The sequence below is a fragment of the Carcharhinus amblyrhynchos genome, unplaced genomic scaffold (genome assembly GCF_965287045.1).
Source record: "Carcharhinus amblyrhynchos unplaced genomic scaffold, sCarAmb.v2.hapA scaffold_37, whole genome shotgun sequence".
NCBI classification, from domain to species: domain Eukaryota; kingdom Metazoa; phylum Chordata; class Chondrichthyes; order Carcharhiniformes; family Carcharhinidae; genus Carcharhinus; species Carcharhinus amblyrhynchos.
In genome coordinates this window covers 9,424,439-9,447,360 of record NW_027649778.1, presented here as the reverse complement: position 1 = coordinate 9,447,360, position 22,922 = coordinate 9,424,439, and the positions used below count along the sequence as shown (strand labels likewise).

The 22,922-nt window shown below is 48.3% G+C and overlaps 1 protein-coding gene across 2 annotated transcripts in view; it reads right to left on the bottom strand.

Annotated features, from left to right (window-relative positions):
- The window catches only part of LOC145362284 (RAC-beta serine/threonine-protein kinase), a 109,343-nt gene extending 103,837 nt beyond the window's left edge, over positions 1–5,506 (bottom strand). For both annotated transcript variants that reach the window (XM_080218372.1, XM_080218371.1), the window contains exon 1: positions 4,648–5,506. The gene's annotated coding sequence lies outside the window, so the exon portion shown is untranslated. The remainder of the gene's footprint in view (positions 1–4,647) is intronic.
- Between the last annotated feature and the right edge of the window lie 17,416 nt (positions 5,507–22,922).

The window sequence follows — 22,922 nt, the reverse complement described above, 5'->3', positions numbered from 1 at the left end:
ACAAAAGTCTTAGGTCGTGTACCAACCGAGTGAAGAACAGCTTCTTCACTGCCGCTGTCGGATTTTATATATCTATCTTTCTCTACACCCTAGCTTTAACTGTAACACTACATTCGGCACCCACTGTGTACTCTATGAACGGTATGCTTTGTCCGTGTGGCACGCAAGAAACAATACTTTTCATTGTATTCCAATACTTATGATTAAAAAAATCAAATCATGGGACATATCTTTTGATATTTACCCAATCTGCAGGATAAAGCACAAGGAATCATGTCTGTTCCAAGGTATGCCACCTTGCCAGAGCAACCGTCCTCCAACATGATGTGGCAATGCTGGCATTGGATTGAGGTGGGCATAGTAATAAGTCTCACAACACCAGGTTAAAGCCCAACAGGTTTATTTAGTATCATGAGCTTTCAGAGTGATCCCCTCTCATCAGGCGAGTGGCCCACTCACCTAATGAAGGAGCAGCGCTCCTGAAGGTTCGTGATACCAAATAAACCTGTTGGACTTTAACCTGGTGTTGTGAGACTTCTTGCTGCGTCCTTGAACATGGAAGTCTGGATTACACGCTCCAGTGCTGGACTTGAGACCTCAGCATCTGACTCAGAGGTGGGAATTCTAACCCATCGAGTCACTCCAGTGAAGGCCAACAACCGACATTTACACATCATCTGAAACATACTTGAGAACATTTTGCAAGATCTGACATGAAGCCATATAAGGATCTGTTCTAGCCAAGAGGTCGATTTTTCAGAGATATTTCAAAGGAGGAAACAGGGATAGAGGGGTGGAGAGAAAGAAACAATTTCAGAGCTTTGGAGCCTGGCTCCCAATGATAGAGATTGAAATCAATGCTTTCCAAGATGCTAGAATTGAGGAAGCAGAGGGGGTTTGGGGGCCATAGCAAACTACAGATCGGAAGGGGAAAGGACTTGAAGGCATTCGAAGACAAGGGTGAGAATTTGCATCAAAGGCACAGCTGAACCAGGAACCAATGGTCAAACAAGCACAGAGGTGATGGCTTCAGAGGATTTGGTGCCTGTTAAGACACAGAGGGCAGACAGGTGTGCACTGGCGATCCCAGAGCGAAAGAAAGAACAGACCATGGCTCTTAGCAGATGACCTGAGGCGGGGTAGTGTCGCAGAGGTGGAAATAAGCAGTCTCAGTGTTGGTACAGTTATGCGGTGGGAAGCCCATCCTGGAATTACAGTGCATGACAGTGTGTTGCAAAGAGTTTGGTTTGGCCCCAGCCAGGGCGAGGAGTGGAGTCAGTTGCTGGAAATGGTGTATGTAGCAGGGGACACAGCATAAAACTCAATAAAACAATTACAAAATGGATACAGTTAAACTGCAAATACTCACTTCAGGGCAGAAACAGTTGATTTTTCTAAAAATTTGTTCAAGAATGTGGCTGTGGCTAATGAGGCCAGCATTTAATGCCCATCTCACATTGCCCTATATTAGATATTTTCCAACTGCATGAAGTTTCCAAGTTTTGCCAGTACAAATCCCTATGCTGACAACTATGGGTGGCACAGTGGTTAGCACTGCTGCCTCACAGCGCCAGGGTTCCATTCCCAGCTCTGGTCACTGTCTGTGCGGAGTCTGCACCTTCTCCCAGTGTCTGTGTGGGTTTCTGCTGGGTGCTACGGTTTCCTCCCACAGTCTGAGAGACATGCTGGTTAGGGTGCATTGGCTGTGCTAAATTCTCCCTCAGTGTACCCGAACAGGCGCACGCCAGAGTGGGGTGACTTGGGGATTTTCACAGTAACTTCATTACAGTGTTAATGTATGCCTACACGTGACACTAATAAACAAACTTGAAAGCTACAATAAGCAGCTCTGCAAACTGTTCTTAAATCCTCCAGCAATTCCCCCCATATCCCCCAAAGAAAGCACTGCACTGTCACCACTGGAACAATGATGTAATTACAATGTGACATGTTTACATGGGCAGTTACCATTAGGACTATAGACACAAAAACAGGTATTGTTTGAACTAAGTATTAGTGTCACGAGTAGGTTTACATTAACACTGCAATGAAGTTATTGTGAAAACTCCCCCCCCCCACCCCCGTCGTCACACTCTGGCGCCTGTTCAGGTACTGAGGGAGTGAAGTATAGGGCCTAAAATCAATAACGGCCCTGGTTCAAGTATTCGCCAGCCCTCCTAACCCTGCTTCACCTAACATCTCGACCTGGCCGTACCCGGTGCAATCTGTCAAGGAAGTCTGAAAGGTTTCTAAGAAAAACAGAAAAGAAGCCTGATGCATCAACTCAGAATCTTTGGACGGTTATTGTGCACCAGGTGCACACACACAGCACTTGCCAAAATGCAAAGCACTGTGATGTTTGGCAACTTCACACCCAGCTCGACAAAGAATGCAAAGCAGGCTCCTATCCTTGGCATCCTTTAACAAAGGAACGGGAGCGAGCCTCTCAACGTTCACTCCTGCTCCCTGGCTTCGGATTAAAGCCAAGTCTCCCCCCCCAAACTCAAACAGCCGCTGAGCACAGCAAAGGCTCTCAGACAGGGAAGTCTCACCATTGCAGGGGAAGGGAACACGGGAGTAAGACATTCAGCCATCGAGTCTGTTCTATCATTCAGTTGAATCACAGCTGATCATCAACCCTTTTCCCTGCCCTACCTCATATCCTTTGTTGTCATTAGTCGCCAGGAATCTAGCTTCTGTCTTGAACAAGCTTCCACAGGGTGGAGAATTCCAAAAATTCACCACCCTGAGTGCAGAGGTTCCTCCTCAGCTCAGCCCTAAATGGTCTCCCCCCTCATTCTGAAATTGTGCCCCGTGTTCTGGACACATGCACAGGGGTTAGCACTGTTGCCTCACCGCGCCAGGGACCCGGCTTCAATTCCCGGCTTGAGTCACTGTCCGTGCAGAGTCTGCACATTCTCCATGTCTGCGTGGGCTTCCTCCAGGTGCTCCGGTTTCCTCCCACAGTCCGAAGACGATGTTGGTTAGGTGCACTGGCCATGCTAAGTTCTCCCTCAGTGCAGCCAAACAGGTGATCTTATTCGGTCTGGCCTACATGTGACTCCATACCCATAGCAAATGTGATTGGCTCTCAACTGCCCTCTGGAATGGCCCAGCAAGCCACTCAGTCCTGGGCAATTAGGGACAGGCAAGAAATGCTGGCAATGCCCACATCTCAGCCCTGCCAGCCACTTACCAATTCAGAAACTCACAGGGTCACAGTAAAATAAAATACTGCTGCTACTGCACAGTAGACAGTATGCACCAACAGGCAAAGGAGGACTTCCTTTTCCTTCTCACACCCCCCAAACATCATCACCACTTCCCATTGCCAAAAGAAAATCACTCTGGGTCAACGAAGCAGAGAATTGGAGAATCTCCCTCACTCTCAGTTTCATCCAGAGTTGCAAACACACTTCCTCTGCCCACATCCTTTCCATGCCATCTCAAGCTTTCCCACAATGTTCAAATGCCTTACCCTCCTCGAGTCTTGCTTCGCTGCAGTTGCTCTTCAGGCTTTTAGACATCCGAAAAGCTCACCGTTGTCCACCCGTTCCTGACCCACCTCCTTTAGCATTCAGGACACTGTTGTCCCTACAGCCAGAGTCATATTGGCCCTTCACCCAGACTCCTCAGACAAAACTGGAGACACAGTGGCATCTCTGCGAGATCCCGCCTACGCTCAAGTCAGCTGGTCCCTCGCAGCCAGTCAGGGACGAGTGACATTATTGGCACATCACCTTGTTTCACTGCTCCCTGAGCAAACGGTGTAGTGATGCCCCCACAGAGCAGACCTGCCTTACTTGGCTTCTTAGCGCCAGCCAACTCGGGGCTAATAGTATCTCTGAAAATAGGAAATGCTCGCAATCTCTCTTGTGAAGGAGAGCAGCAAGAATTGCTGCATCTTCTGACACTTGCACATCAGTCACACTGTAGCATAAGTGAGGATTTAACACCATGAGCATCTATCGCGTCTGAAGCCAACACTTCTAACAACAGCAGTGGTAGAGGTGATCCAGACATTGTCGAGCAGAACAGTGAGCCTGGAAGGTGAGGTCTCCCAAATAACACCAACATCACAAACCCACAGCAATCCTTGGGTTTCTGTTTCGATGCTTAGCCTTTGAAATCAAGACACCAACCATGTTTTGCAGTGCACTAAATTAATGGCCAATCTCAACTCTATAATCAGCATATGCTGCAGTCATCTCCTTGCACAGTGCCAGTCAGAAATATCACCCTTGCCATCACCGCCCACTCTTATTGGAATAAAATTTATTTTAGTGAATTGGAAACTATCCCAAGGAAAATAATTACTAGCTTCCTCAGTGGATTCACTCGAGCTCCGCAACTGATCTGGGATCAGGCTGTTTAAACGCCAGATCATAAGAAGTGCCAGCCTTTGACCCAAGCCAGATCAACAGTTCAACCAAGGCCCTTCGGTCCATTCCTCTCCTTCTGGAGGAGCATATCCCATCCCTCCCTGAAAAAGGGAGAGAAGTGGGGGGGGTGCAGGCTCCTTTATCTACAAGTTGAGGGGGCAGACTCATCAAGAAGGGGGAGCAGTTTGCCCTCCTTCAACTAAAAGCAAGTGGGGATGGGGATGGGGATGGGTCTCCCCCTCTGGCCGCATTCCCTCCCCGGTACCTGTGCGTGGCAACGACGGGCAGGTTAGTGTTGCTGCTCCAGTTGTGAATCAGTGGGCCTGGGCCTCACAGGTCGCCGTGGCTGTCCCCTCTCGGGCTGGGCTCTCTCTCCGTCTCTCAGGCCGGCCTCTTTCTCTCACGGGCTGCGTTCTCTCTCTGTCTCTCAGGCCGGCCTCTTTCTCTCACGGGCTGCGTTCTCTCTCTGAGTCTCTCTCCCAGGCCGGGCTTGCTCTGCGTCTCTCTCTCTCTCGGCCTGGGCTCTCTCGGGCCGTACTCTCTCTCTGCGTCTCTCTCCCCCGGGCCAGGCTCGCTCTGCGTCTCTTTCTCCCAGGCCAGGCTCCCTCTGCGTCTCTCTCTCTACCCCCCCCGGGCCAGGCTCGCTCTGCGCCCCTCTCTCTCACGCCAGGCTCCTTCTGTGTGTGTCTCTCTCTTGCCAGGCTCTCTCTCCCCCTCTCTCTTGGGCCGGGCTCTTTCTCTCGCTCCCTCTCTCAGGCCAGGCTCCCTCTCTTGGGCTGGTCTCTCTCTCTCTTTGTGTCTCTCGGGCCGGGCTCTCTCAGACCAGTCTCTCTCACGCCGGGCTCTCTCAGACCAGTCTCTCTCACGCCGGGCTCTCTCAGACCAGTCTCTCTCACGCCGGGCTCTCTCAGACCAGTCTCTCTCACGCCGGGCTCTCTCAGACCAGTCTCTCTCACGCCGGGCTCTCTCAGACCAGTCTCTCTCACGCCGGGCTCTCTCAGACCAGTCTCTCTCACGCCGGGCTCTCTCAGACCAGTCTCTCTCACGCCGGGCTCTCTCAGACCAGTCTCTCTCACGCCGGGCTCTCTCAGACCAGTCTCTCTCACGCCGGGCTCTCTCAGACCAGTCTCTCTCAAGCCGGGCTCTCTCAGACCAGTCTCTCTCAAGCCGGGCTCTCTCAGACCAGTCTCTCTCACGCCGGGCTCTCTCAGACCAGTCTCTCTCACGCCGGGCTCTCTCAGACCAGTCTCTCTCACGCCGGGCTCTCTCAGACCAGTCTCTCTCACGCCGGGCTCTCTCAGACCAGTCTCTCTCACGCCGGGCTCTCTCAGACCAGTCTCTCTCACGCCGGGCTCTCTCAGACCAGTCTCTCTCACGCCGGGCTCTCTCAGACCAGTCTCTCTCACGCCAGGCTCTCTCAGACCAGTCTCTCTCACGCCGGGCTCTCTCAGACCAGTCTCTCTCACGCCGGGCTCTCTCAGACCAGTCTCTCTCAAGCCGGGCTCTCTCAGACCAGTCTCTCTCACGCCGGGCTCTCTCAGACTGGGCTCTCTCAGGCCGGGCTCTCTCACTCTGTGCCTCTCAGGCTGGGCTCTCACTCTCTCCCTCGGGCCGGTCTCTCAGTCTGGGCTCTCTCAGTCCAGGCTCTCTCAGTGCCTCTGGGGCCTGGCTCTAATTCCCTCTCTCTCAGGCCGGGCTCTCTCTCTGTGTCTCTCGGGCCGGGCTCTCCCGGGCCGGGCTCTCTCTCTCCCTCTCTCCCCTTCCCTCTCCCGGGCCGCTCTGTCCCTCTCCCCTTCCCTCTCCCGGGTCGCTCTCTCCCTCTCTCGGGCCGGGCTCTCCTCCGACTCTCTCACGGGCAGGCCCGGCTCCCGGACATGACGCTTCCAGGGCCGCCGGAAGTGAGCCGGCGGCAAAGGGGCAGGCCGGGTAACGGCCGTTCGGGCCCCGCCCCTCCTTGCGCGCCTCAGCCAATCGGAACCGGCCATGCCGCGGGGGAGCAGCCAATCCCAGCGAGGCAACGGGTACATCTGCCAATCGCCGAGCGGGAAATCCCCAGCCAATCAGAACTGCAGGAGAGGGTAGCCAATCAGGAGCCGGGTGAAGTGAGGTCGAGGAATGGGTCTGAACCCAACATCCCATATCCAACTGACCATCCCATAGCAACTGACCATCCCATATCCAACTGACCATCCCATAGCAACTGACCATCCCATATCCAACTGACCATCCCATAGCAACTGACCATCCCATATCCAACTGACCATCCCATAGCAACTGACCATCCCATAGCAACTGACCATCCCATATCCAACTGACCATCCCATAGCAACTGACCATCCCATATCCAACTGACCATCCCATATCCAACTGACCATCCCATAGCAACTGACCATCCCGTATCCAACTGACCATCCCATAGCAACTGACCATCCCATATCCAACTGACCATCCCATAGCAACTGACCATCCCATATCCAACTGACCATCCCATAGCAACTGACCATCCCATATCCAACTGACCATCCCATAGCAACTGACCATCCCATATCCAACTGACCATCCCATAGCAACTGACCATCCCATAAACAACTGACCATCCCATAGCAACTGACCATCCCATATCCAACTGACCACCCCATAGCAACTGACCATCCCATAAACAACTGACCATCCCATAGCAACTGACCATCCCATAGCAACTGACCATCCCATAAATAACTGACCATCCCCTATCCAACTGACCATCCCAGAGCAAATGACCATCCCATAAACAACTGACCATCCCATAGCAACTGACCATCCCGTAAACACCTGACCATCCCATCGCCAACTGACCACCCCATAGCCAACTGACCATCCCATTAGCAACTGACCATTTCATAGCAACTGACCATCCCATGAACAACTGACCATCCCATAGCCAGCTGACCGTTCAGAAAGGATAGTAGGACTAGGGGGCATCGCCTCAAGATAAAGGGGGGGGGGGCGGTTTAGAACAGAGTTGAGGAGGAACTTCTTCACTCAAAGGGTGGTGAGTCTCTGGAATTCTCTGCCCGTTGAAGTGGTGGAGGCTGCCTCGCTAAATATTTTTAAGACGCGGGTTGATGGGTTTTTGATGAGAGAGGGGATTAAGGGTTATGGGGAGAGGGCAGGAATGTGGAACTGAGCCACGACAGATCAGCCATGATCTTATTGAATGGCGGGGCAGGCTCGAAGGGCTAGTTGGCCTACTCCTGCTCCTATTTCTTATGTTCTTATCCCATAGCCAACTGACCATCCCATAAACAACTGACAATCCCATAACCACCTGACCATCCCATAGCCAATTGACTATCCCATAGCCAGCTGACCATCCCAACACCAGGTGACCACCCCATCACCAGGTAACCATCCCATCACCAGGTAACCATCCCATCACCAGGCAACCATGCCATCACCAGGCATCCAGCCAATAACCATCCTTTCACCAGGCAACCATCCCAGCAACAGGTGGCCATCCCATAACTGGGCAACCATTCCATCTCCAAGTAACCATGGCATCACCAGGCAACTATCCTACAGTCAGACAACCACCCTTTAGCCAGGCAACCATCCCACAGCCAGGCAACAATTCCGTCACCAGATAACCATGCCATCACCAGGGACTATGCCATCACCAGGTAACCATGCCATCACCAGGGACTATGCCATCACCAGATAACCATGCCATCACCAGGGACTATGCCATCACCAGGGACTATGCCATCACCAGGGACTATGCCGTCACCAGGTAACCATGCCATCAAGATTAAATGATACAACAATAGAAAAAGACTGAACAATAGGCTCTGTATCTAAATGTGTGTGGCATCCTATTCTTCATGGTATTCATGGAGACCTGGCTGAGGAATGAGTCCTGAATATTAAGGCTTATGTGATAGGAAACTAGGTAAGGGTGGAGGGTTGCCGTGTTGGCCAAGGATGGCATTGGTGCAGCAGTTAGAGATCACCTTGGTTCAGGAGATCAGGAGGTAGAATTGGTTTGGGTGGAGATGAGGAATAGTAGAGGAAAGAAGTCTCAAGAGTAATTTACAGGAACCCTAACAGTAATCACAATGTTTACAAGAAGAAATATATATGCACTAGATAGATGAGAATGTTGTGGGGTGGGGAATGTGTGGGGAGGTGGGTGCAGCCGATAAGTAGGTTTGCAGATGACCCGAAGACTGGCAGGGTGGTTAATAGTTAAGAAGAAGGGATAGTGAGGACAATGGAGTGTTCAGTGAATGGCAGGATCCTAGGAAGCTCAGAGGAACAGAGGGATCTAGGGATCTTATCCACTGATCCCTGAAGGTAGCAGCACAGGTTAATAGGGTTAAGAAAGGTTGCAGGACAACTGCCTTTACTGATGGTGGCATAGTGTATAAGCAGTAAGAAGTCTCACAACACCAGGTTTAAGTCCAACCAGTTTATTTGACAGTAATCCCACAAGCTTTCGGAAACGATGTTTCCGAACTGATTAGAATTTCTAATCAGTATCCTGTAAACTGTGTGTGTCTTTATATGCCTTTCTCTGATCAGAACCTTCCACGCACCTGACAAAGGAACACCGTTTCCGAAAGCTTGTGGGATTACTATCAAATAAACTGGTTGGACTTAAACCTGGTGTTGTGAGACTTCTTACTGTATTTACCCCAGTCCAACACCGGCATCTCTACATAGTGTAGAAGAGCAGGGAGGTTATGACAGAGCTGTATAAAACACTGCTTAGAAACACAGCTGGGGCACTGTACACAGTTCTGGTTGCCTCACTATAGGAAGGATGTGATGGCACTGGAGATGGTGCAGAGGAGATTCCACCAGCATGCTGCCTGGGTTGGAGCTTATGAGCTAATGAAGAGAGGCCGGGTAGGCTTGGGTTTTCTTTAGTGCAGAGAAGGGTGGCATGGTAGCACAGTGGTTAGCACTGCTGCTTCACAGCTCCAGGGACCTGGGTTCAATTCCCAGCTTAGGTCGCTGTCTGTGTGGAGTTTGCACATGCTCCTCATTTCTGCATGGGTTTCCTCCGGGTGCTCTGGTTTCCTCCCACAGTCATGATGTGGTGTTGTCAGACTTTTTACTGTGTTCCTCCCATAGTCCAAAGATGTGCGGGTTAGGTTGATTGGCCATGCTGAATTGTGCCTTGGAGTCTTGAGATGTGTAGGTTAGAGAGATTAGCGGCTAAATATGTAGGGATATGGGGGTAGGGCCTGGGTGGGATTGTGGTCGGTGCAGACTCGATGGGCCAAATGGCCTCTTTCTCCACCTTAGGGTTTCTATGATTCTGTGAAGGCCGAGATGGGTCTTGATTGGGGCGGCACGGTGGCACAGTGGTTAGCACTGCTGCGTCACAGCACCAGAGACCAGGGTTCGATTCCTGGCTTGCGTCACTGTCTGTGTTGAGTTGCACCCATGTCTGTATGAGTTTCCCCCAGGTGCTCCGGTTTCCTCCCACAGTTTGAAAGATATGCAGGTTAGGTGCATTGGCTGTGCTACAATTCTCCCTCAGTGTGCCTGAGCGGGCGCCAGAGTAGGGAAATTTCACAGTAACTTCATTGCAGTGTGACTGTAAGCCTACTTGTGACTAACAAAATAAACTTTAGAACATAGAGAACATAGAACATTACAGCGCAGAACAGGTCCTTCGGCCCACGATGTTGCGCCGACCAGTTAAAAAGCAATGACCCTCTAACCTAAACCAATCCCTTTCCATCCATAAACCTATCCACGGATCTCTTAAACGCCCCCAAACTAGGCGCATTTACAACTGCAGCAGGCAGGGCATTCCAATCCCTCACCACCCTCTGGGTAAAGAACCTACCCCTGACATCCGTCCTATATCTACCACCCCTTAATTTAAAGCTATGCCCCCTCGTGCTAGCTTTCTCCATCCGAGGAAAAAGGCTATCACTGTCCACCCTATCTAAACCTCTAATCATCTTATATGTTTCAATAAGGTCCCCTCTTAGCCGCCTTCTTTCTAACGAAAACAACCTCAAATCCCTCAGTCTCTCCTCATAGGACCTCCCCTCCATACCAGGCAACATCCTGGTAAACCTCCTCTGCACCGTCTCCAAAGCCTCCACATCCTTCCTATAATGTGGGGACCAGAACTGCACACAATATTCCAAGTGCGGCCGCACCAGAGTTTTGTACAGTTGCAACATGACGCTGCGGCTCCTAAATTCAATCCCCCTACCAATAAACGCCAAGACACCGTATGCCTTCCTAACAACCCTATCTACTTGATTCCCAACTTTCAGGGATCTATGTACACATACACCTAGATCCCTCTGTTCATCCACACTATTCAGAGCCCTACCGTTAGCCCTATACTCTACACATCTGTTATTCCTGCCAAAGTGAATTACCTCACACTTCTCCGCATTAAACTCCATCTTCCACCTCTCGGCCCAGCTCTGCAACTTATCCAAGTCTCACTGTAGACTAAGACACCCTTCCTCACTATCTACCACACCTCCGACTTTGGTGTCATCAGCAAATTTACTAATCCACCCAACTATACCCTCATCCAGGTCATTTATAAAAATTACAAACAGCAGTGGCCCCAAAACAGATCCCTGAGGCACACCACTTGTAACTGAACTCCATGACGAATACTTACCATCAACCACCACCCTCTGTCTCCTATCTGCTAGCCAATTCCTGATCCAATTACCTAAATCACCCTCAATCCCATACATCTGCATTTTCTGCAGAAGCCTACCATGGTGAACCTTATCAAACGCCTTACTAAAGTCCATATATACCACGTCAACTGCCTTACCCCCATCCACCTCTTTGGTCACTTTCTCAAAAAACTCAATAAGGTTAGTAAGGCACGACTTACCCTCCACAAAACCATGCTGACTATTTCCAATCAATTCATTACTCTCCAAATAACTATAAATCCTATCCCTAATAATTTTTTCTAAAACCTTCCCACAACAGAAGTAAGACTCACCGGTCTATAATTCCCGGGGAAGTCTCTGTTCCCCTTCTTAAACAATGGGACAACATTCGCTATCCTCCAATCTTCTGGCACTATACCTGTGACCAACGACGACCTGAAGATCAGAGCCAGAGGCTCTGCAATCGCCTCTCTTGCCTCCCAGAGAATCCTAGGATAAATCCCGTCGGGCCCAGGGGACTTATCTATTTTCAAACCCTCAAGAATATCTAGCACATCCTCCTTATCAACTGCAATACTGTCCAGTTTACAACCCTGTAACCCAGTGTTCTCCACAGCTACATTTATGTCCCCCTGCGTGAACACCAAAGAGAAATATTGGTTCAATGCCTCTCCAATCTCTTCCGGTTCCACACATAACTTCCCACTGCTGTCTCTAACTGGCCCTAATCTTGCCCTAACCAACCTCCTGTTCTTGACATATCTATAGAACGCCTTAGGATTCTCCTTAATCCTATCAGCCAAAGTCTTCTCATGTCCTCTTTTAGCCCTTCTTAACTCACTCTTTAACTCCCTCCTAGCCAATCTAAAGCTTTCTAGTGCACTACCTGAGCCCTCAAGTCTCATCCGGACATAAGCCTCCTTTTTCTTTTTAACTTTAAGGTTCTTTTTAGCTTTAAGATTATGCGGGGTACGGACAGGGTGGATAGGAAGGAGTTGTTCCCCTTAGTTGAAGGGTCAATAATGAGGGGGCATAAATTTTAAGGTGAGGGGTAAGAGGATGCTCCTGAGTGGTGGAATCTGGAATGCACTGCCTGGGAGGGTAATAGAGGCGGGAAATGTTACAACCTCCGGGTGCTCTGGTTTCCTCCCACAGTCCGAAAGGTGTGCTGGGTTAGGTGCATTGGCCGTGCTAAATTCTCCCTCAGTGTAACCAAACAGGAGTGAGGCAACTCGGGGATTATCACAGTAACTTCACTGCAGTGTTAAACCCACTTGAGATTAATTAAATAATCTGAAAAAAATTTAAATCTTTAACAAGTACCTGGATAAGCACGTGAATTGTCACAACATTCCCAGTGGACCAAGTGCTGGGAAGTGGAGTTGGCGTAGGTTTAGTGCAGCTTTGTTAGTGTTGAGTCTGTTACGGCGTAACCATTACGCTGTGATGGTCAGCTGACCAGCTGACCTGGTAGACAATGTAAATATAGAAACAAGAAGCAAGAGTAGGCCATTCGGGCCTGCTCCACCGTTCATCTTGACCATAGCTGATCATTGAATTTAATATTCTGATCCCATCCTTTCCCCCCCCGATATCCCTTGGTCCCTTTAGCCCAAGAGCTATATCTAATTTCTTCTTGAAATCACACAACGTTTCGGCCTCAACTACTTTCTGTGGTAGTGAATTCCCCACATTCACCGCCCTCCGGGTGAAGAAATTTGACCTCACCTCAGTCCTAACATGGCAACATGCTGTGGTGGCCAGCTGACCCAGTAGAAAGAGGAAGGAGCTGGGGATTGTAGCTCAGGGTTTTGCCCAAGTGGTTGTATAATGATGGATCTGCACTAAACATTGACTCTGTGAAACTGTGCTTTTTGTTTATTATTGCTTGTTGCTGGAGGATTCTTACAGCTGAATGTACAGACTCAATGGGCTGAAGGGCCTCTCCTGTATTCTATGGGTGGAAGTTTACCGCTCCGTTTGCCACGGGAATCGGAGCAGGCGAGGGGTGGACAATGGGAAAGTCCATTGACTTCGGGTGAGATTTTATGGTTTCGGGACGAGCAAGGCTGTAAAATTCCACCCAGTGACTCTAAATATTGAGTGCTTATGATAAAGGAACAGCAACAATTATGGGTGACTTTAGTCTACATATAAATTAGAAAAATCAGCTTGGCCCTAATAGCCTGGGTGAGGAGTACATCGAACGCTTTCATGAATGGTTCCAGGGAGAGTAGGTCATATTAGACTTGGTGTTATGTAATGTTGTGGAGATGCCAGTGTTGGACTGGAGTAAACACAGTAAGAAGTCTCACAACACCAGGTTAAAGTCCAACAGGTTTATTTGGCTAGCCCCGAAAGCTAGTGGTGTTTGCTACCAAATAAACCTGTTGGACTTTAACCTGGTGTTGTAAGACTTCTTACTGTGTTATGCAATGTGACAGGATTAACTAATGACCTTAGAGTAAAGGCCCACGAAGTAGCAGTGACCACAATATGAGTGAATTTTACATCCAGTTTGAAAGTGAGGAGAGTGGGTCTACGACTAGTGTTTTAAATTTAGAATTGATTTGATTTATTATTGTCACATGTATTAACATACAGCGAAAAGTATTGTTTTTTGCACATGATGCAAACAAAACATACCGTTCATAGAGAAGGAAACAAGAGAGTGCAGGATGTAGTGTTACAGTCATAGCTAGGGTGTAGAGAAAAGTCAACTTAATGCAAGATAAGTCCATTCAAAAGTCTGATGGCAGCAGGGAAGAAGCTGTTCTTGAGTCGGTTGGTACGTGACATCATAGTTTTGTATCTTTTTCCCCGACGGAAGAAAGTGGAAGAGAGAATGTCCGGGGCGCATGGGGTCCTAAACTATGCTGGCTGCTTTGCCGAGGCAGCGGGAAGTGTAGACAGAGTCAATGGATGGGAGGCTGGTTTGCGTGATGGACTGGGCTACATTCCTGACCTTTTGTAGTTCCTTGCGGTCTTGGGCACAGCATGAGCCCATACTAAGCTGTGATACAACCAGAAAGAAGGTTTTCTATGGTGCATCAGTAAATTAGAAAAAAGGGCAACTGTGTGGGCACGAAACCTGAGCTAGCTGAAGTGAACTGGGATACCAGGCTGGGGGGTAGACCAGTAGAGAAACAGTGGCAGACATTGAAGGGAATATTTCAGAATACCCAGAAAAAAGTGTGAAGAGAAAAGTCTAAAGGGAGGAGCCACCATTCATTGTTAACTAAAGAAGTTAAGGAAAGCATCAAACTTAAGGAAAAGACAGATAACTGTGCCAATGTGAGGGGCAGGTTGGATGATTGGTCAGAATATAAAGAATGGCAAAGAATAACTACAAGGGTAATAAGGAGAAAGAAATTTGAGTGTGAGAGGAAGCTAGCTAGGAATGTAAAAAAACGATAGCAAGGCAGCTGTTTAAACAGTGAGTGAGTGTTGGTCCTGTGGAGAGTGGATGTGGGGAGCAGCAAGGAAATGGTGAATGAAATGAACAGGTATTTTGCTTCTGTATTCACACAAAACATCCCAGCAATAGCTAGAGGTGAAGGGGAGAGAGGAATTTGGTGAAATTACAACCACTAGGGAAGCTATACTGAGTAAACTGATGGAGCTGAGGACTGACAAGTCTCCAGGTCCTGATGGACTTCATTCCAGGGTCTGTTGGCGAATGAGATTCGGTTTTTGATTTATTATTGGCATGTGTATTGGGATGCAGTGAAAAGTATTGTTCATTGCACGCTACACAGACAGAACACACCATTCATAAAGTACGTAGCAGAGAAGGAAAGAATGCAAGGTCACATCTGGAGTATTGTGTGTAGTTCTGATGTCCTTATTTGAAGCAGGATGTCCTTATGGAGGGAACACAGCAAAGGTTTACCAGGCTGATTCCTGGGATGGCAGGTCTATCTTATAAGGAGAGACTAAGTCAATTAGGATTGCATTCATTGCAGTTTAGAAGAATGAAAGGGGGTCTCATAGAAACTTATAAAATTGTAGCAGGGTTAGGCAGGGTAGATTCAGAAAGAATGTTCCCAATGATGGGGGAGTCCAGAACTAGAGGGGTCATAGTTTGAGGATATGGAGTAAACTTTTTTGATTTGAGCTGAGGAGTAACTTCTTCACTCAGAGGAGGGTGAATCTTCTTTTCATTAGTGTCACAACTAGGCTTACATTAACACTACAATGAAGTTACTGTGAAAATCTCCTAGTCGCCACACTCCAGTATATTTTTGGAGGGAGAATTTAGCTCGGCCAATGCACCGAACCAACATGTCTTTTGGATGGTGGCAGGAAACCAGAGCACCCGAAACCAAAGCCACGCCGGCATGGGGAGAATGTGTAGATTCCACACAGACAGTGACCCAAGCCGGGAATCAAACCCAGGTCCCTGGAGCTATGAAGCAGCAGCAGTGCTGACCACTGTGCCACTGTGCCGCCATTCTGTACAGAATCTGTTGAATTCGCAACCACAGAAAGTAGTTGAAGCCAAAATGCTATCTGATTTCAAGAATAAATTAGATATAACTTTTGGGGCTGAAGGGATCGAGGGATATGGGGGGGAAAGGGGGGGATCAGGATGTTGAATTTGATGATTATGATGAACAGCGGAGCAGGTTCAAAGGGCTGAATGGCCTACTCCTGCTTCTAGTTTCTATATTTCTCTGAAGTGTGTATGGACTTGACGGACTAGTTATTGATTGAGTGGATGGTTATTGATTGAGTGGATAGCCAGAGGCTTTTTCCCAGGGCTGAAATTGTTGCCACAAGAGGACACAGGTTTAAGGTGCTGGGGAGTAGGTACAGAGGAGATGTCAGGGGTACGTTTTTCACTCAGAGGGTGGTGGGTGGGTGGAATGGGCTGCCAGCCACGGTGGTGGAGGCGGATTCGATAGGGTCTTTTAAGAGACTTTTGGATAAGTACATGGAACTTAGTAAGATGGAGGGTTATAGGTAAGCCTGGTAATCTCTAAGGTAGGGACATGTTCGGCACAACTTTGTGGACTGAAGGGCCTGTATTGTGCTGTAGTTTTTCTATGTTTGATACTGGGCCTTAAGATTATTATATCTTGTACTGAAAGCAGTTCTATGTCTGGAGCATTGAGCACAATTTAATAATGATTACTATCTTCATTTTATTTCAGGACGCAATTCAATCGCAGCAGTCAGATTTCACCTTTGTTATACCCAGAGGCTGCAACAACTTGTCTGAAAGCAAAACACAGGCTCATTTATCAGAATAATTCTTCTGAAACTCATCTGTGGAAGCCCAAGTGTGAAGGTCTGGTGGTAGAGTAAGGTATGTTAGGGCAAAGCTAACACCGTGTTATTCCTGAATCAGTCACCATCAGCTTTTTAATGTCTTCATTATCAGGTTCTTTCCATCTGCGCATCTCCACGTTGGATACTGGCTATCAACGGGTCCAGGCAGCAGCTGACCGAGGGGTTTGTCCAACCCAACTGGCTGTCCCTGTACCGTGGCTATATTTGTAGCCAGGTGTCCCTGGAAAGGGAGCACGTGTTGTCCATGGGCACCACCGAGGCCCCCTGTGCCCATTGGGCACCACAGGGACTGGGCAGTATTATCGACCCTTTAGCATCCCTGCAGTGCAGAAGAAAACAATTTGGCCCATTGGCTCTACACTGACTTCCTGACAATCATCTTCCCCTGGCCCACTCCCCGACACTATCCCAATAACCCCGTGTATTTATCCTGTTAATCCCCCTAATTTACACACCTTTGGAGACCAAGGGGCAATTTAGCATGGCCAATCCCCCTAACCTACACAACTTTGGACACCAAGGGGCAATTTAGCATGGTCAATCCCCCTAACCTACACATCTTTGGGCACTAAGGGGCAATTTAGCATGGTCAATCCCCCTAACCTACACATCTTTGGGCACTAAGGGGCAATTTAGCATGGCCAATCCCCCTAACCTACACAACTTTGGACACCAAGGGGCAATTTAGCATGGTCAATCCCCCTAACCTACACATCTTTGGGCACTAAGGGGCAATTTAGCATGGCCAATCCACCCAATCCGCACATCTTTGAAGTGTGAGAGGAAACCCACACAGACATGGGGAGAACATGCAAAGACAGCCACCCAAGACTGAAATCAAACCTAGGTCCCTGGCGCTGTGAGGCTAATCACCTTTTAGTTTGATGTTCCATTTGTGATTTGTTTTCGTTGAACCCTTTAAGGGACCGCCCCTTTTATTTTGTCTGTTCAGTTTCCGTAGGACTTCCATAGAATCCAAACAGTGCAGAAGAAGGCGATTCGGTCCATTGAGACTGCACTGACAAGAATCCCACCAAGGCACTATCCCCATTGCCCTGCAAATTTACCCTGCTAATCCCTCAACCCTGAGGGGCAATTTACCGTGGCCAATGCACCTAACCTGCACCTTTTTGGAGCGTGGGAGGAAACCGGAGCACCCGGAGGAAACCCACGCAGACGTGGGGAGAATGTGCAACCTCCACACAGACGGTGACCCAAGGTTGGAATTGAACCCGGGTCCCTGGCGCTGTGAGGCAACAGTACTAATCGCTGTGCCAGCATAACTTGGTTTAATTGGTTTATACAAAAGAGTCGGATGCCAATGGCAGGTGGGTAGGTTGGCAAGTCACCTGATCCCAATTCTTTGCCACCCAATGTTTTAAAAGCCAGCTCAGCCTAGAGCTTTGTTTCTTCAGGGTGTAGATCAATCCTGGGAAGTTCTGTTCTCAGTATTCTTCATCATCCTGTTTCTTTTCAATATTACAGTAAGGAGTCTCACAACACCAGGTTAAAGTCCAACAGGTTTAATTTGGTAGCACGAGCTTTTGGAGCGCTGTCCCTTCATCAGATGAGTGAAGAGTTGTGTTCACAAACAGGGCATATATAGACACAAACTCAATTTACAGGATAATGGTTGGAATGCGAGTCTTTACAGATAATCAAGTCTTAAAGATACAGACAATGTGAGTGGAGAGAGGGTTAAGCACAGGTTAAAGAGATATGTATTGTCTCCAGACAGGACAGTTAGTGAGATTTTGCAAGTCTAGGCAAGTCGTAGGGGTTTTTTTGTGACATGAAACCAAGATCCTGGTTGAGGCCGTCCTCATGTGTGCGGAACTTGGCCATCAGTTTCTGCTCAGCGACTCCGCGCTGTCGTGGGTTGTGAAGGCCGCCTTGGAGAACGCTTACCTGAAGATCAGAGGCCGAATGCCCGTGACCACTGAAATGTTCCCCAACAGGAAGACAGCACTCTTGCCTGGTGATTGTTGAGCGATGTTCATTCATCCGTTGTCCCTGGCACAGTGAGGCAGCAGTGCTAACTCCCGATAGATAGAAAAGATAGACAACAATGGAGAGATATTGGAGGAGGATGGTGCTGTTAGCCATGTCAGAGGCGGCAGACAGCAGAAGGACAAGGAGACGTGAGGAGTATCTGTGACTTTGATACAAGACTTTTCAGTTCTACGGCGGGACGGATTGGAGGAATCCAAACTCAGTTCTGAGAAAGATGGGAACAGATTCAGGAGGCATTCAAGGATTTTGGAGAGAAAAGGAAGGTTGGAGCTGGGGCAATAGATTGCGAGAACGGTCAAGGTTGGTTTTTTTTGAGGCGAAAGATGATGATGGCAGATTTAAAGGAAAGAGAGACAACACCATGAGACGCAGAATCATGTACAGTATTGGCTAATGAGGATCAGGAGGAGAAGTTGTGTGATCAGCAACTCAGTGGGATGAGTGTCGAGTGGATTCCTGATGCTTTGAAAGAACAATCCAATTTATCCCTCTGCCTTTCCTGCGGCCTTGTACATTTTTTCTTCTTGCGTACATATCCAATTCTCTTAGAGAAGTCCCTACTGAGCCAGCTTCCACCTCCCTATCAAGCTGTGTGTTCCAGATCACAGCAATCCAAAAAAATAATTTCTCCGCATCCCACTCTGGCTTTCATAGAATCCCTACAATGCAGAAAAAGCCATTCGGCCTATCAAGCCTTCATCGACAACAGGCCCTCTCCCCATAACCCCAAGGACTGTGGGTGAGCTGTGAGGAGGATGCAGAGATGCTTCAGCGTGATTTGGACAGGCTGAGTGTGTGGGCTATTGCGTGGCAAATGCAGTGTAATGTGGATGAATGTGAGGCTATCCACTTTGGTAGCAATAATAGGAAAGCAGATTATTATTTGAATGGGTGTAAATTGAGGTAAGTGGACACTGAGCGAGACCTTAGTGTCCTCGTGCATCAGTCGCTGAAAGTAAGCACGCAGGTCCAGCAGGCAGTAAAAATGCAAATGGTATGTTAACTTCATTGTGAGAGGATTTGAATATCGGGATAGGGATGTTTTGCTACAACCGTATAGGGCCTTGGTGAAGCCATACCTGGAGTATTGTGTGCAGTTTTGGTATCCATTATCCGAGGAAGGATATCCTCACCGGAGGGAAATGCGGAGAAATTATTTTTTGGATTGTTGTGATCTGGAACACCTAGATTGACAGGGAGGTGGAAGCAGGTTCAATAGAGACTTCTGTAAGAGAATTGGATCTATGCGTAAAAAGGAATAACGAACAAGGTTACAGGAAAGGCATAGGGATAAAAGCATCAGGAACCCACTTGACACTCATCCCATCTCCTGAGGAGTCTGTCATATGAGGAGAGGTTGAATTGGTCAGGATAATATTCACTGGAGTTTCGGCCTGTGGGAGGGGATCTCATAGAAAGTTATAAAATTCTAATAAGGTTAGAAAAGGTGGATTCAGAAAGAATGTTTCCAATGGTGGGGGACACCTGACCTAGGGATGACAGTTTGAGGATAAGGGGTGAACCTTTTAGGTGAAATTTCTTCACCCAGAGCGTGATGAATATGTGGAATTTACTAACATTTACTAAATTTTACAGAACGTAGTTTTATTTTGTATTCCGAATCAAAAAAGCCAATTAAGTCCAACCAAAAAAAACATCCAAGTCGGAGTGTGATGACCAGGAGATTTTCACAATAACTTCATTGTAGTGTTAGTTGTCCACACAAGGGACAAACCATCCAAACTGACAAGACAGGACAAACATCCTGACATGGGCTAGATCAAATAAGATCCAAGCTGACAGGATGAGGCATTGCACCCCTTCCCAGATTTGATTGGAAAAGAAATTAGATATAGCCCTTGGGACTAAAGGGATCAAGGGATATGGGGGGAAGGAGGGATCAGGATATAGAATTTGACGATCAGCCATGATCAAAATGAATGGCACAGCAGGCTCGAAGGGCCGAATGGCCTACTCCTGCTAGTAGTTTCTATGTATTTGTCCGGCTAGTCCCCCTGACACCAAGGGTTAATTCAACGAGGTCAATCCACCTAACTTCCACATCTTTCAACATGAATGGACAACTTAGCATGGCCAATCCACCTAACCTGCACATCTTTGGACACTAAGGGGCAATTTAGCATGGCCAATCCACCTAACCTACACATCTTTGGACACTAAGGGACAATTTAGCATGGCCAATCCACCTAACCTGCACATCTTTGGGCACTAAGGGGCAATTTAGCATGGCCAATCCATCTAACCTCCACATCTTTGGACACAAAGGGACAATTTAGCATGGCCAATCCACCTAACCTCCACATCTTTGGACACAAAGGGACAATTTAGCATGGCCAATCCACCTAACCCACACATCTTTGGACACTAAGGGGCAATTTAGCATGGCCAATCCACCTAAACTACACATCTTTGGACACTGAGGGACAATTTGTCAAGGCCAATCAACCTAACCTGCATATCCTTGAGCAGTGGGAGGAAACTGGATCACTTAAAGCAAACACGCAGACACAGTGACCCAAGATTGGAATTGAATATGTGTCCCTGGTGCTGTGAGGCAACCGTGCTAATCACTGTGTCACCCTGCCACTTTTCTATTTACTTGCCAATTACTTTAAATCCGTGCCTTCAAATCAGCAATCCTCCTGTCAATTGTAACTATTGATCCTTACTTGATCAAAAAAGAATCCTCAATTAATTGAGAAACACCTCAATTAAAGTTTACCCTTCTCTCCTGCTCTGAAGAGAGCAATCCCAGTTTCTCAGGTAAGTGAAGTTTCTCATCTCCGACACCAATCTCCTCTTCACTGCATTTACTGTCTTCCTGACCTGGATTGCTCTGAATTTGCCACAATTCCCTGGCTGAGCCCTAACCAATGATTGCTCAAGGCCCGCTCGACTTTCCTGCTTTTGTTTTGGTTTGCGATTGGAAAATGTCCAGTGGGTAATTTGAGTATTAACAGGTTCAAATGCAGGGCTGTCACTTTCACTGGGTCCACACACAAATGTGCATGGCACAGTGGTTAGCTGCCTCACACGGCCAGGGAACCGGGTTCGATTCCCGGCTTGGGCACTGTCTGTGCAGGGCCTGCATGTTCTACCCATGTCTGCATGGGTTTCCTCCAGGTGCTCCGGTTTCCTCCCAAAGTCCAAAGATATGCGGTTTAGGTGGATTGGCCGTGCTAAATTGTTCCTTATTGTTCAAAGACGTGTAGGTTAGGTGGATTTGCCAAGCTAAATTGTCCCTTAGTGTTCAAAGGTGTGTGGGTTAGGCGAATTAGCCATTCTAAATTGTCCCCTAGTGTCCAAAGATGTGCAGGGTGGATTGGCCATGCTAAATTGTCCCTTAGTGTCCCAAGATGTGCAGGTTAGATGGATTGGCCATGCTAAATTGTCCCTTAGTGTCCCAAGATGTGCAGGTTAGGTGGATTGGCCATGCTAAATTGTCCCTTAGTGTCCAAAGATGTGCAGGTTAGGTGCATTGGCCATGCTAAATTCTCCCTCAGTGTATCTAAACAGGCGCCGAAGTGTGCCGAATAGGGGATTTTCACAGTAACTTCATTGCAGTGTTAATGTAAGCCTACTTGTGACACAAATAAGTAAACTTCAAAACCCTATGTTGCTTGAGAAATTATGATGTGGGAGAGTTTGTGCTGTACTGTTCTTCCACCAGGAGATGGGGCTCCTGCGATTGTTTTGCAAACAGCCTTTTGTGACAACAATAACAACAACTTGCACATATATTTACCACAGTCAAATATCCCAAGATGGTTCACTGGAGCATCAGTGAACAAAGTATACCGTTCATAGAGTACTTTAGGGAGAAGGAAAGGAGAGGGTGCAGAATATAGTGTTATAGTCATAGCTATGGTGTAGAGAAAGATCAACTTGGTGTATCATAAGACCATTCAAAAGTCTGATGGCAGCAGGGAAGAAGCTGTTCTTGAGTCAGTTGGCATGAGATCTCCCGGTGGAAGAAGGTGGAAGAGAGAATGTCCGGGGTGTGTGAGGTCCTTGATTGTGCTGGCTGCTTTTCCGAGGCAGCGGGAAGTGTAGACAGAGTCAATCGGTGAATGAAGAATGATGTCCGTGAAACCACTGTCGATTGTCGGAAAAGCCCATCTGGTTCTCTAATGCCCTTTGGGGAAGGAAATCTGCCGTCCTTACCCGGTCTGGCCTACATGTAACTCCAGCTCCACAGGAAACGTGGTTGACTCTCAACTGCCCCTCTGAAATGGTGTGGCAAGCCACGTGTTCAAGGGCAACTGGGGATGGGCAACAAACACTGGCCCAGCGACGCCCGTGTCCCATGAATAAGTGCATCGGGGGCCAAAAGAGAAAATATTGGAAAATCTCAGCAAGTCTGGCAGCCTCTGTGAGGAGAGAAAAGAGCTGACGGTTCGAGTCCGGATGATCTTTTGTCAAAGGCCATGATGGGGTCAGGCAGAGGGGTGGAGGGGGGGAGGTAGTCAGTCTGATGCGGTGGAGGCGTTGGGGGGGGGTGTTGAGGCCAGCTTGGACACACCCGGGAGGGGTCAGCGATCGGTGGGGGAGGGGGGTCACA